Genomic DNA, 13,982 nt, shown 5'->3' with positions numbered 1-13,982 from the left:
TTGGTCCAAATGTTTTGCCTCAGTAACTAAGCTTCTAATAAATCGTTTAATACTAACTTTATCTCAAAGAGGGATTTTTGCATGATATATGTTTACTTAGAGCCAAGTAGTGCTATATTTTTCTTTCATTAAATGCTCAGTACTTACTGTGTCAGATGGATTCTGTTACAAAATTTGTTTGTCTTAATTTGTATTTTCACAAATTTATTCACAAGTTTTAAGCTAACAGCTACAAAATGTTTTGAAGAATCTGGCTGTGTTTAAATTCCAGGTCCCTGATGCTTACCAAAGCAATAATATTGCTAGTGAGTAAATCATCTGATGTGCTCTTGGTTGTATAGACACAGAGGTCAGAACAATTTGAGAAAACAGCATTTTTTTTACCATTCCATGTCTGTAGAAGAAATGTCCATGGCAACAAATTGTGTCTTTATGAACTTATCCTCAAACTTTAATATTGCAAGTCCTTTGATTTGCTACTTTCATGGAAAAATGGAACCCAAAGTGAAGCTAACATTGCAAAATGTATTTAATAAAAACAAATTTCCACCTCTGTAAATTAGTATTTCTACCCATGACCCATTCAGTTCACATTGGTGTGGCTAACTTTTCCTTGCACTGATGCCAAACATGTAACATAGTGATGATGACTTAATAGAAATCAGGTTTTCCACCAACAGCAAAGCTACCTGAAAAAAACTAACTCTAGCATTGACAGTGGCAACATACAATTTGACCTAAATCTGCTTCTGAAACTTCACTAAGGAACTCTGGCATTCTACCATGTTGCCATTCAAGTTTCTAATGATTGGAAAGTATTGCCTATTTTAACAACACTTTTTCTCAGTGATTTCTTGGGCATTTTTTTTGAATAATAGTCACAGATGCTTCGCGAATACTTGAGTGTTGGAAATCCACACACACTTACCACTGCTTGTATGAACCAGTTGTATCTAAAATTGTCAATTTCACATTGGGATCTGTACAAGTCAAAGTATATTGTATCTATGAATGAAGTGGTTTCTAAGCCCATTTATACAGTCCATGCATGCTCCAGGCAAGGCTCTGATCTGGGATCGTTGAACTGGAAATGTAACTGTTGTTGCAGTCCTGGCAGTGTGGGAAGAGAATGCATCTAAAAAAGTTAATACATTGTGTTTTTTTTACTTTGAAACTTCTCACGGGACCCCCCTTTGTTCTTTTTGGCTCTCGAATTGTTCCGGCATAAAAACTGTTACCATGTGTCTTCTTATCCTTCTTCCCAAAGGCTGATGAAGAAAGCTGCAAACTCTCCCTCCCACATAATTAACATTCTTTTCTTTGGATATCTGCCTATTGCAGATGAAAATCCAACGTCAGAAAATGCTGGAAACATTCAGCAGGCCAGGCAGCATCTGTACAAGTTAAAAAAAAGTGATGCTTCTCTTTCCACAGATGCTACTTGACCTGTTGTGTGTTTCCAGCGTTTTCTGTTATTGTTTCAGATGCCCAACATCTGCAGTTTTGTTTTGATTTGTAAGTCCAATATCATCCATCTGGGAAGGCATCATAAATGTTGATATAATGCAGAGGAAGATCTTCACTAAACCATTTTTAATCCTCCTTTTCTAAATTAATTGATTTAGATAAAATTACCTTGGGTCTCCTGACTAAATTTGGGTTACCTGGGTGATCAGATAAGATAAGATTTCTTTATTAGTCACATGTACATCGAAACACGCAGTGAAATGCATCTTTTGTGTAGAGTGTTCTGGGGGCAGCCCACAAGTGTCGCCACACTTCTGGCGCCAACATAGCATGCCCGCAACCTCCTAACCTGTACACCTTTGGAATGTGGGAGGAAACCTGAGCACCTGGAGGAAACCCGCACAGACATGGGGAGAATGTACAAGCTCCTTACAGACAGCGGCTGGAATTGGAACTGGGTCATTAGCGCTGTAATAGTGTCATGCTAACTGCTACACTACCGTGCCTGCATGGTATCTAATGTGGATTAGATCTTCCACATTTAGACATCTCTAACTAGGTATACTTTTTTCCAGGGAATGATTTGTTGTTATACTGTATTACCTTCAGGTTGTTGTTACCTCTGTAATTCACTTTAAGTATCTGTACAATCTAAACAGGATACCTGTGTACAGAAATCCAACACAAATGGCTGCCTTAACAAAATGCCTTAAGATGATATTAGACCTCTTGCATTTGGAATCCAAGTCTACATTGTAAAGGCAGCTCTCATCTGCTCTCAACAAGCCATTTTCCAAATAAACAATTGGACACAGTAACTGCTATTTTCAGTTGTCAGCTGTGTTAGTGAAATATTCAACAACTTAAAAAATTACAGGACATCATTACAAGTATTGTAATATTTCAGACATTGTTTTAATAGTAATTTAAACAACTGCAATTTTTTATTTGTAAAATATTTTATTTGTGTCCCAAACAGCTTAACTGAATATCATTTGAATGCATTGTACACAGCGATTAGTTTGGACTGATGCTATGGAATAATATTTCAAGCTAATATTAAAATAATATTGCTGAACAGAATCACACAGCACAAAAGGACACCATTCTGCCCATTGTGTCTTGAGTGAGTCTTTGAAAGACATTTCTAATTAGTCCATTAGTCCTACTTACCCAATCACACTTTACTCTCAAAGCTCTATAAATTTTCCTTTTTTATCCAATTCTTTTTCAAAGTTGTTACTTTATCTGCATCTACCAGCTATTAAGGCAGTGCATTTGAGATTATGGCAGTTCCCAGTGTAACAAAACTCATCTTGCATCTGACTCAATTGACAGTCTCTTGCATTCCAGATGCTTTGACAGACTTCGAGACATGCACAGCCTCTTGCCCCTGTGTGCACTTCATGCAATTTGTTGCTCTGTCCTAACCTGCATTAAGTTGAAGTGTTTCAATTTATGGATAAATATCTAGGTTTTGTAATGATCATTTTATCAAGAAGTCCACTTATTCGGACTGGACTGCAATATTTTTCTTCATTTTTTCCTTTGCCTGTCAAAATCAAATGAATCTGGAAACGGCAAACTCTATCATGTTCTATAATCTACAACTGAGATTTTTATTGTAACCTCAGGGTGTGCAGCAACAAATGTTTCTAGTTATGTTCTTATGTTCTAAGTCAGGGGTATAATGGAATAATTTTCACTTGCGTAGATGAGAATAATTCCAAAAGAGCTCAAGATCCAGCACATAGCAGCTAACTTGATCACTGGCCCATCCACCATGATGAGCATTCACTCCCTCCACTGCCAATACTCCATAGCTGCACTGTGAATCATCGGCAAAATGAGCTAAAGAAACTCTCCAAAACTTCTCTAATAGCATCTTGCATCTTCCCCCCCCCCCCTACCCCAACCCCCACTTCTTTCGTCTACCACCTGGAAGGAAAAGGAAGAAAATGTACATGACAACATGGAAAATTTCAAAGATCCCTCCAAGAAGTATACCTGGTTCAAATGTCATGGAGTCATACAGCACAGAAACAGGCTCTTTGGCCCACCATATCCATGCCAACCATCAAGTACCTATCTATACTAGCACTTCACCTGTAGCCTACTATGCAATGGTGATTTAAGTGCTCATCCAGATGTTTCTTCAATGTTGTGAGAGAACCTTCCTGCACCACCTTCTCAGGTAGTTCACTCCAGATTGCAAACCATTCTGGGTGAGTTTTTTTCCTCAGATCCCTGCTACCTTTCTTACTCCTCACCTTTAAACTATGTCCTCTGCTCTTAAATACTTCTAACATGGGAAAAAGTTTCTTACTATCTGCCTATCTATTGCCTCTGATAATTTGGCATACCTCTCTCAGGTTCCTCTGTCTGCTCAAAGGAAAACAAATGCAATTTCTCCAGTCTCTCCTAATAACCAACATGCTCCTTCCCAGGCAACATCCTGGTGAATCTCCTCTGCACCCTCTCCAGTGCAATCACATCCTTCCTGTAATGTGGTGACCAGAACTGCACACAGTATTACAGCTATGACTGAATCAATGCTTCATAAAGTCCTACCAAGACTTCCTGCTCTCATACTCTATGTCTTGGCTAATGAAGACAAATATCCCATGTACACAAATTTATGTTGATGAAAGAGCCCACTTACAGGAGTAATTTTTTAAAAAAACTGCAGATGCTGGAAATCTGAAATAAAAGCAGAAAAAGCTGAAAACGCTCAGTCTTCAACCTCAACCATTAACTTTGTTTCCCTTTCCATAAATGTGGCCTGACCTGCTAAGTGTTTCCAGCGTTTTCTGTTTTTAATATAGCCGAGGGAGTAAAACCATTAACGAAAAATTCTTGAAACATTTCTTGTTCTCCACTTGGGAGATGTTTAAAAAAAGTTTGCCGTAAATTTTCAAATTCGTCAAATAAATTTTGTATCTTTCTGGCAGTACAAGGTATTGAAGGCTACTGTGCAAGTGCTGGTGAGTGGGATTAGTATAGCTGGGTACTTGATGGTCGGCAGGAGGTAGCGGGCCGAAGGATCTGTCTGTTGTATGACGCTAGGACAATAATCAGCAGAGAAAGGACATTGTCGTTCTCGTCCAGTAGAATAGGGCTGGGTGCCTAACAACAGAACACTGGCAAACAAGGAAGAATAAATACAAAGGATGAAAGTTTTTCCGGTTGACCTTGTATTTTCATACGACCGACCAACAAGAAGAATATCTTTCAACATGAGTATCTTTTGCAACCTATTCTCGCAGCTTGAATGATTACGTGGGCTACAGTTTTACTCCAGTTATTGAAGTCAGGTATTGTCAAGAGTATAGAATTGTGCTGCCTGTCGTGAATCTTGTAGGACAGAGATCACCATTAGGTGGTACATTTTAAACATGCAAGGAAATGTTTTGATAGCCTCCCCACTGCCAGATTATTCAACTAAAGTGATCTCCAGTATCTAAAGTAGTGACCAAACCGATTGGAATCTCTTTAAATTAATGCAAAACTGGCAACAAATCCCTTTTTTCAGTTTGGGCTAACGGGAAAAGAGAGTTCGTAATTACAAGAAGAATCACTTAATAGCAGCATAGAAGAAATGATTCTTCTCTGAAGTTGTCGACCGGTGGTTTAGTATTCAGTTCGCCACAGATCCTTCTAACTTAAATGTACTTGGAGATCTGCGACCTGCAGTGCTCCGGACAAAGCACTGGAAGGTGGCGTTGGGATGAGTTGCTCTTTTTCTACCCATGGTCCAAATATCCTCGTTCGGTGCCGTAAATTTTGCATGGTTCTATTCTTTCGTACTATTAAAGTGCAACGTCTGATTGCTTTATCACTTTCTCCCTTATCCGCCTTCTTATACTAACCAATCTCCCCTTTTCTCCTGAAACCTCCTGTCTCCCCAGATGAAATAAAGAATCCATCGTTCTACAGGAGAAAAGAAACGGATGAAAATGCTCAAGTGGTTAGTGAGTCACTTCACCAGTGTTGAGGGCCATGAAAAATCTCTGCTTCCCACGGAGGAACTCTTCACCCGCCTTTACTTGAGGAGTGAACAGAATGCAAATTAAAAGAAAACAGTGAACAAGGTGGGAAACAGAATCAGGAAAAACTGAGACAAGTTGGAACAATGTGGCTGGGTAATTCTTGGCAGTTCTGTAAAAGTGTTCCGCCTAGCAGATTTCGCACCACTATCAGCAACAAAACGCACACACTCCAATTCTTCAATTCACTGTTGTTCTTGGTAAGCAAAACGTTTCATTTTTCAGAAGCAAATCGCCAAACCAAAAATACAATAGCTGAAGCTGCAATTGAACTGTAATACCGTGGTTTAATTGCAGAACTGAAAACAGAAAATGAAAGTGGGAAAAAAAAGCAAAATCAAAGTGAAATAAATCTGTGTTTAGAAGTGGAGGAGATAAATTGGCAAATATGAAGAAAAGTGGTTCATACTTGTTCAAGATCGAGGCATAACTTGCGAGAGGTGCTCGTGTTGATCTCTCCTCTGCTGTTCCGTAGCAGCAGATGTAAAATTGTTTTTGTGAAGTACTAATGGGTAAGAGTCTGAGGTTCTCACGTTGGTCTTATCAGCCTCCTCAGAACCTGCAGACCTGGAGTGGAAGTAAGTCAGTCATCCTCGATGCCGAGAGACTGCCAAGAAGAAGACGTGGGTATCCTACAAGTCGGACCTTCAGTTCCTTTGCTCTTTGTTTTCTGAACAATCTTTATCTGCTTATTTGATTCTTTGACTTCAACTTGCTAAACTTTATTAATAATGTTGGCATTTATATGTTGAACACTAATGGGCAAATAATCGATGGTAGCGAATATTGGTGGCGTAATCGCTCAGGGGAAATGGCTCAGGTCGTGGGTTTATCACTAAAGTCACTGCAAGCCCACTGATCTTCTAAGAGGGGCCATTGTCGAAGGTGCAATTTTTTGGTGATAAATTCCAACATTAAATGGTCATGACGTTATTTCAAGGTCAATTTGGCCTTAAGAGTCCAGAGTACTGTCAGAATACTCTTAGAAGTGTATCCAAGTAACGTGTGCGGGTCCCCTAAATGTCAGGTAATGAATAGAAAAGATTTTCCATAAACCACCAGTACGCGAAACAATCGTTACATTGAATAGTGGTTGCTTTATGGTGTAGTTTGTCAGGTAAAAGCACTTTCCGTGTGTTTCCCGGCTTAGTGTGACAGCATGTCCGTAATGTTATATTGAAATTGTATGCAGTATTGATATGTTGGGCAATATTTGCAAACCTGTTCAACAACAGGACAATGAAGCACATAAAGTTGGGAAGGTCAGAAGATGCTGAGGTGATTTCGCTGAATCCTTCAGCTGCCTTCTTCCCGTTTAAGTGTTGCTTTCTTTCTGTGAGACCAGTTGACAGCTTGCATTGCATCAAAGCACTAACCTGCTCCTACAGGATTGACAGCTTGTTCCAGAAGGCGGAAATGTGACTAATCAGTTTACCTGCCGGGACAGGCATTTCACTGAAATTCAGCTGATACCAGAAGGAAGGCTCATTTAAAGGTGCAGCTGATTGATAGAGCTCCGCGGATAAATACGATGCCTGGTTTGGTATTGAATCGCTCGAACCAGAGGCCGGAAGTTTGATCGTTGATCTTGTCATCTTACCAGGGCTGATTTCAGCATCTGTATTGTAAGGGAGGAGTAGCTTCCAAATCACTGCCCGGGTACTGCTCTGGAAAATGCAGGTTTATTATCATTAAGAGAGGCGGGATTGGATGAGGATGCTGCTTGTTCTTAAATAAACCACCAGCATTCATTGAGGTGGTTCTGCGGTCGGGCTCTAGCAGATAATGACAGCATTTGAATTATAACTCTCAGAGTATGCACTTTTCATTCGACCGCGGATTGGACCAGCTATCAGCGCGCAGGATAGGAATAGCCAGCTGGATGGGTTACAGGAACGCCCAGGAATATCTCGGAACATTTCCTTCAGACGGAAGGAAATCAAACAGCTGTGGATCTAACGAGAAGTATTTTACATCCTCCTCAATATGTTTGCATCGTGCGCTTTCAATTGAGCAGGAGCTAACATCAGTCAATTACTACATACGAGATTGCAAACCATTATCACAGTGCTAAGCCAATCTCACAATCAAGATTTCATACCAGGAATTTGTTCTAAGGCACTACTTTTTATATATTTGCATTAATTTATACCTCACTTGTCTTTAAACTAAGATATGTGCCCGTGGTTGAAAATGCTGAGATCTGGCGCAGTCGCCAGAACGCGCCATAGATCATACCACACACATAATCCAGATGCTAAACTGTGCAAGCGTCGATTCATTAAGATAATAAAGAATCTACGCGTTATTTGAAGGTGCTCTCTTTAATTATTAATAAAAAATATTTAATAAAACTTATAGTCTGTACAAAACAATTTTAAGGAGTATTAGAGGAGGTACAGAGTGCTTACTTTCATATACACTACCATATAGTATTTCCAGGAAAATAGATTGCCGTTTACATTTAATTTACAGTTCAATATATACAGTCAATATAAAGCATAGAATACATATAAACAGTGCATTAATATCTGCTGCAGAGTTGTGATATCAGTCTATGCAGGGATCACCAGCTGTCTCAGCTATGGTGATTTGCAATTCCTTTCTCAACTCGAGAAGTGAGTTATCTCAGGCGTAAGTCACGCTGAAGGCTCAAGGGTGGATTGCCAGCAGTGTGGATTATTGGCAGTATAAATAATATCTTCATCATATCTATGCAACCCAGCATGGGGAGTGGGGTGGGAAGAGGGAGATATGAGGTGTGAGAGGTGCGGAGTATCCTGTTGCCGACAGCACCAAGCCTCACGTAACCGTAGAACATACTGTGCACTTTCCACGTAAAGCTATTTATGTTACAATAGCCTGCAACTGACTGATATTTACGAAATTGGGTGTTATTTTATTCATAAGGAACATTTAAAACATCCAAACATGTGTACATACTGTTTCCAAAAGCCTCCCCTCTCCCCCTCCACAACGTCAGATGATTTTAGACAGAATGAGGATGAAAATTCCGCCTAATTTATGTTGAAATGACATCGTGCTTTAGCATGCGGCATAAAGTCGGGTGAAGGCAAAGAACGCTATCTGGAATTATTCAAAACTGTCCAATCATTTTGCCAAGGTTAAAAGGTATAGATGTTATCATGCAGTTGAATTCTGATGGAGGTGTCGTATTGCAATCAGTCAGACCCCCCACGCAAGAAATTCGGTAAGGATGTCAAAGCCCAAGGCATAAGCAGTATTGTGACAGGAAAGAGAGATCGTCCCAACTTGAGAAAACGTATCAATGCGACTTGTGTAAATTCTTATTAGAGTCAATGACAGTTATATAATATGCATCTACCGGAACACGAATATGCTCAACTTTACTTTAAAAAATTCAACCGAAGGTTCTTAATTTGCTACTGTCGGGGCATTTGGACGATTATGAGATTTAAAGTATGTGTAATGGAACGCAGATGGTGCCTTGAAGATGGTGATTTGGATAAATGTAAAGGTCGAAATACCGAGGGGTTTAAAATTTGAACTTAAGCAAAGATGTCAATCGTTCTCATTGACATCCCTGAGGATACGTATCTGTGAAAAGAAGTCATGAGGAAGAAAATTACACATGAATGCATCACGTGCTTTTACCAGATTCACACACTTCGCCCATACAGAAGGAGAAGTGAAGACGTAAAGAAAAAGTTACCCGTCCTGTGTGAGTGGATGACTACACCAAACAGAGCTAGTTTAGGACATCTGCTAGGAACCTTCCGCTCTCCGGTTTTTCCATTTTCCTAAATTTCCAGTGGCACAAAGATCTAGATCCTTCCGATATCTGCCCAGGGGCAGGTCCTAGTTTTGCGCCGAGATATTCACTGCTATTCCGCTTGTGTAGACGGTCCATTGTAAGTTCAACCAGGAACCGTGTGCAGATGCGAATTGTGGATAACATGCGAACTGTTCGTAGGAATGGTATATTGTGCCCTAAACATTTTAAAAACGGAACATTTTACCTAATCGTATTCTTCATACACAATAAGGAAGGGGGCGCCTTTACAGCTGAACACAGCGGTATACATATTTCCTAGTTTGTGAGTTGCTTTTATGAAGGGCTCGTTTTAGGGGAATTTTTTTATTCCCTTGCTTTTCCCAGAATTCTTTCCTTAAGTTAATGTATTGCACATTCAAAATCTCAGTGCCAATAATCCTGGATAATTACAGGCAACCAATAAAACGCCGGTGACCGTTACTGCGTTCAGAAAATTATAAGTAGCCAACAGATATTGGAAACAGGTCTTTATAAAACATAATTCATTAAAAATCGACTGTCATGGTCGTTTTGCGTCTGCAAAGGACGTAAAATCTATTTTATGTCCTGGTATGCGACTGTCACATTTTTAACAACGCTTCCCCAATAAATGTGCGCAGCCGGCGTTTTATTGTACACAACCAGCAACAGTGGAAATTGAAAAATCAGCGAATTCTCTTTAAGGAAGGTGAGCCATGGCTTAAAAATGCCGTAAGCTTTACAACCTTACTTAAGTACCTTTTCCTGTTTTATGGTCCAGCCATCTGTTGCCATTTTAGGCCAAGTTTCAGCGTTGCTTTGAATACACGTTATGTATTTGGGCCAAATGGGAAAGTCTACTGGCCAATAAGCTGGCGAAAGAGTCTAATGGGCACGTTGAAGTTGGTGAGGTCAGTGGGTCGATGGAGTCCTTAGAACCACATGGACAGTGATGTTCAACGGTAAACACAAATTTATAGTGCAATTAGTCTCTTATCGGTTTGCGGCGTATAAATTAGGCACATAAAGTGCCATCATTTTATGGTATCGTTTTTGTTTGAGGCTAAATGATCCAGGTTGAAACGAAATATCCCTCGCTTGAAGTATCTGGATCTGGATCATGAGCCTCCTTAAATTCATCGGATTACAATTCCAGCGTTGCACTGATGCTGAATCGACTGTTCATTATGGCAGCTGAATGTCCGATTCTGCAAACACTCACTGAATTCACACTGGCGCAGGGGGGTGGGGAGGGGTGGGGGGTGTTCCCGCGACGTGTTCTTCCACGTTCAGATGCGCACATGTTGTCAGTTGTCATGGTTTTACATTTCCTTCTTATGATAGTTTAACTGACAGATCGGCTTTACACGATAAAGGGAAGACTGGCCCAAGAAGAGGACGAAATTCTTGTACCGAATACAGAGAATTACCAGGATTTCTCGGGAGCTGTTGATGAAAGATGTCCATTGCTCTTTCTAATTGGCATTATGATCTTTTTCCACATATATCGGAAATCGCTTTATTTGATATATCACTCAAAAGGCAGGGAGCCATGAATGAAGCAATCGTGAGCTGTACTGTTCTCCAAGGAGAACACTCGATCTTCTAAATGGAGCTGACCAACCACATGTGCGTGAATCTGCGAGGTTTGCCTTATGCTAGGAACAGATTGACTAAATAAAGGTTCAAACCTTAAAATTACTGCACGCCAAGGATTTTGCTTTAGAGTTTGAATTGGATTGTGGGTTCCACTGACGCTGTTAGCATGAGTGACATATAGAGCGAGATCTCCAAACATCATTATTATCAAGTTTCGCCCTGTAACCCTCCACTGAAGCAGACATGGCTGGTTTCACCCTGGTGTTCCTCATTGATGAGTTGCCAGTTTTTACTGTTGTGACGATGTAACGTAGCGGACGCGATCTCTCTAGCAGCTGTTACAGCGGCTTGGGAGTAAACATGCAGCACTCTTCCAGCTACACGGGTGTGTTGCCAATGCATGGATGCCGCAGTGTTGGGAGCAAAGAGCGAGAAGGACTTGGCGAGCGTACGAAGAATAGTGCCCGCAGAGGGCATTCGGTGCAAGGGGCCCAGGAAGACGCCTCCAGGGCTACAGCCAGGAGCTACTGACGGGAGGTCTCTGTGGAGACGTGAGTGCAGTCGGTGAACGCCTGTACTTTGCTGTAGCCTTCCATGTAGGCAAGTCCCCGTACCTGCTCTCCTTGCTCCTAATGGCTGAAAAAAAAGTAGATGGAATCTCCTGTCCCTGAGCCTGGAGTTTGAGTGACTTCCCTGATGCACCAATAAGCAGCAAACTATATATAAAAAAGCAAGGATCAGCAGCAGCAGCCTCCAGTGTTCCTGGGGTTAGGAAGAGTGACGTTCACTCTGATCTCCACGGGCAAAGCAATCAAAACACATGAGGTTGTAGTTATGTTGGTAGGCTGTCACTGTACGTACAGTGAATACAGTTCGAATGCGGGTTTCAAGGCAAACAAGGTGAGTAATAGCTGGCCCGAAATGTCTCTGCAGTCAGGGTTTGCATGTTGCACTATTGATGTCATTTGGAGGAATGTTACAGCAACATAAAGTGCGAGGGACAATAAAAAAAATCTTTCTTGAACAAAAAAACGAGGTGGATTTCCCAACGCATGTGAACGTATCCAGAAATATGAGGAAAAAATATGTTTTACTCCGAGAGGGCGATTTTCAGCTGCTCGCCACTGTTATGGAATTAACTGAATGTGTTTTCGGCCCTGACTTTCCTGTTTACTTTCATTCCATTCTACTAACAATTAAATTATTACGTTTGGTTAATTCAGACTGTGTGCCAAATCTTCTGCTATCTGACCTTAAGTTTTATTTTGTAATACCAAATAAACAATGAGGATGTATAATGAAATTGGAAGAAATAAATCAGTTCCTGCCCAAATCAAGTATGCTACAGGTTTACGCAAAGGGTTGGATTATTCATGATCGAAAACTAAATGGATTCTGATAATTCTAAGGAAACTTTGCCATAATTGAACTGCACTTCTCTGGTCTAAAAAATACGCCGCTCTAAAGTCATTTCAAAGCTGTATGTTTCTGGGTACCAGCCAATGTTCCTCCTTCAGGCTCGCCGCCTTGAAAAGATTGCTGGTCATTTGTGTCATTGCATGCTGTGAATTGGATCGGGAAGTGATTCATTGAATGACTTGGAACACGAAGGGAGACTAATAGGCGCGAGGAAAATCAAAATTCTGCAACACTTTGCTTGCACTTATAATGGTGACTAAAATCAAATAGACCACTTGGCACCTTTTGATAAAAAGGTGCTTTTTTATTAATGCTTTTTTGGGGTTTTAAAATTCGCACATCAACCTTCACTTTATAAATACGTGGATAGAGTATAAAATATAAGGTAGTTGTGGTAAATCTTTATAGACCATTGAATAACCTGCAGTTCTGGTGTTGAGTTCAATTGTATGCCCCGCACTGAAGGCTAGCCTTGGCCTTGGAGAGGGTGGAAGGAAACTTAGGAACAGAGATGGCTAGCCATCTGTGGAGAAACAATAGAAACGGTGACTAGTCTTCTTGGAGTAGAGAAAGTTAAGAGGAAATGTTAAAATAATGTTTTATTTTGTAGGGAAAATCCGTTTCCGCCGATGGGAGCTTCGCTAACCAAAGGAAACATATTGAACATATTGACAGAAAAACGAAAGCGATTGTTGAGATCTGGAATGTACTTGATATAAAGGTGGGGAAGCAGATGAAAACTTGCACCAATCCAAAGATGCTACAGATGTGAAACCATAACTGCTGCGTTCGAACAAAACTGTTGTTATGATCAATGGCACACAGTACCCCCTGTACAGAAATGGTTTCTGCGGCCCTGCTCTAACCTGTTTAAAGCGTCGTCATCCCTTTTAAGTTTCCAAGAGGTTTAGGTCCACTTCGTATGCCCTACACAATAACTCGGAATATTCTGTAATTACACGAGTAAAGTAAGATATTCGTATCTTTTGTTAAGAGGGAAATATAAACGTGGAAACGAGATTGACGTTTACAGTCTTTGTTTTGATATTTCTGTCCAAGTCTGAATTGGAAATATGATCATTGAAACATACGGAAGAGGTCATAAATACTTACTTCAAATGGAAGTATTTGGACCAGTAGTTTGCCCTTAACAATGCAAATCTACACTGCTGCCAATTAACGGTGAAATTGATATTGAATGTCCTAATTAGACATTATATGTAAACTGATTTAGAATTGTAGTGGAGTACTTTTCTTTTTAAAGACAACGGATTCGTGTCATTTAAATTGACTCGTACTATTCTATGAACTTTGATGCTATTTTAACAGTCTAATTTTTTCACATTCGTGGAGAGGCGGGTGGAGATGGGGTGAGTGGGGGAGGCGTAATCATCTCTGCTTTTCTCTGTCCTCTGAAGGGTTAATCTGCGATAGGCAGATATGTGATCTTGGCAAGGATAGAGCTGGGTTTTCCTTTCAACGATTACCGTCTAGGCCTTTCGCTTGCAGCTGGCTCACGTTTGTTAGCACATGTTAATAATGATCAAAACCAGATCGGCCGCTCCTTCGTTACAGCAAGGATGCCCCCGCCAGGGCAGTTCGGTGATCAGATTGCAAATAATGAGTGAATGTGCGCGCTAAGTCACGCTACAGAAATAGCAGATGGAACGGATTTT

The sequence above is a fragment of the Pristis pectinata genome, chromosome 10 (assembly GCF_009764475.1).
Source record: "Pristis pectinata isolate sPriPec2 chromosome 10, sPriPec2.1.pri, whole genome shotgun sequence".
NCBI classification, from domain to species: domain Eukaryota; kingdom Metazoa; phylum Chordata; class Chondrichthyes; order Rhinopristiformes; family Pristidae; genus Pristis; species Pristis pectinata.
The sequence above is the reverse complement of the archived record's forward strand: the minus strand, read 5'-3'. Positions refer to the sequence as shown.